Raw genomic sequence first — 2038 nt, 5'->3', positions numbered from 1 at the left:
ATATATATATATATATATATATATATATATATATATACATACATGCATACATTCATAGTGTATATATGAGTAGTCCTGTGCATACATATCCATGCGCATACTACAGTAAACACATTTTAAACAAGTTCGATACATTAGTGTATATGCATGTATGTAGGTACGTATGTGTGCATATATAGTATTTCTCAACTACATTGCAGCTAGTTCACCGGCTTATTATTTTTATCCATATTATTATTCAATGAGAGAGCAGCACACGCCAATTCAAGTGACGGTCGATAGAAAAATATCCGAAGCCCAATTTATCTGTCATGAGTACATACGTCTGATAAGGGTACACCAAGCACATGCACCACAACTATGTGCGTGCGACATGATGACTTCGTACTAAAACAATTAGCTCATACCAGGTTAGGATTTTCCTCAGGTCGAATAGCCCAGTGCGCTCAAAATGTCCCTAAATAAGGGTTACTGAAGGATAATAAATGAAACACCCATGTTTCTTGGGGTGAATTATCCAAAACGCAAACAATCACTCTCAACGCATGGCTATGATATCCCCCACCACCACTCCTGCTCTTGATCAGAGATGCTCGTATCGTCAAACTTAATTGGTTATGGTCAAACAACTGACAAGCAAATCTGTGGTATTCAGCAGAATATATGTTGTATTATTATTGCTATTATTATCATTATTATTATCATTACTATCATTATTATTAACGCGGTCATCGCCTTAGCCATCTCCTCCCACAAATTCCAAGACTTGTGCTAATAGCAGAAAGGATTGTCGACTCTGCCATTCATCGTTCCGGGTCGATGAAATATGTACCAGGTTTAGTACTGGGGTTGATGTAATCAACTTAGTCCCTTCCCGCAAATTTTCAAGCCTGTCTTTACAGTAGAAATAATAACAACAACAATGATAATGATAATAATTGTTATTATTATTATCATTATTATTATCATTACTACTACTACTATTATTATTATTATCATCTTCAGTCTCATCACCATCATTATCATATCTATTTTTAATATTCCTACTACTATGTTTTGTAGTTTTTATTGTGTTATATTTCAATACATTTCATCAACAACTTCATGTTCATCATCATTAAAATTAACAAATTACCCCCTTTTTTCTTTTTCTCTTTTCTTCTATTCTCTTTTTCTTTTTTTTATTGTATAGTCATCTAATTTTCGTTCATGAAAGGTAATTACTTTAGAAAATGTAAAAGAAATTTGCCGAATATTATTATAGTCATAGTGTCATATTAAATATTTTTCCGCATGAAATTCTGCAATTTCACTTTAGTCAATTCTCTTGACCAATTTAGAATATTATTGCTGAAATAAATTACCGAAGGAAAAAGAAAGGGGAAAAAAACTTTCATGAACGACAACGTTAACATAAAAATTATATTGCATGATGTGTTGTAACAAGTTTTATTATCTTTCAACACACAACTCAGTATTGTTATTACTATTATTATTATTTATTAGTATTATTATTACTATTGTTGTTGTTATTACTACTACTACAACAATTTACGACGACTAACACTACAAAAAAACAACTACATTTTCAGTACTTTTTTCTCTTTTTTTTTCTGTTCATCTTTTATATTACTTTTTGTAATTTTAAATATTTTTTTTTCATTTTTTTCTTTTTCTTTTTTTGGATTTTATTTTTTTTTAACATATATACGTACGTTTTGGAGGGGGAATATATTTTCATGTAAGAAGAGGGATGGCATCACTGAACGACACATTACAGATTTCTTCATCCATTTTATAGCTTAGATACCTGGGGCTTGGAATGAAATTTCGAAGCATATGCAATCTCAGTTTGCATGAGTTACGCTTGAAAATTTGATGTGTTCTTGCACGATAGTTTATAGTGCCAAACATATTGTATCTAGCATATCACAATTTCAGAATCATATTCTTCTTCTTTACAATAATATATTGTTTCTCTTTCTCTCTCTTTCTTTTCGCCTTGACACACACACACACATATATATATATATATATA

The 2038-nt window shown here is 30.7% G+C and overlaps 1 protein-coding gene across 2 annotated transcripts in view; it reads right to left on the bottom strand.

The window, feature by feature from the left end:
• Positions 1-2038, bottom strand: part of LOC106876162 (glutamate receptor ionotropic, kainate 2) — a 148901-nt gene that overhangs the window by 50873 nt on the left and 95990 nt on the right. The window lies entirely within an intron of this gene.

This window comes from Octopus bimaculoides, chromosome 21 (assembly GCF_001194135.2).
Source record: "Octopus bimaculoides isolate UCB-OBI-ISO-001 chromosome 21, ASM119413v2, whole genome shotgun sequence".
Lineage (NCBI taxonomy): Eukaryota > Metazoa > Mollusca > Cephalopoda > Octopoda > Octopodidae > Octopus > Octopus bimaculoides.
This window is presented reverse-complemented; position numbering and strand designations above follow the sequence as displayed.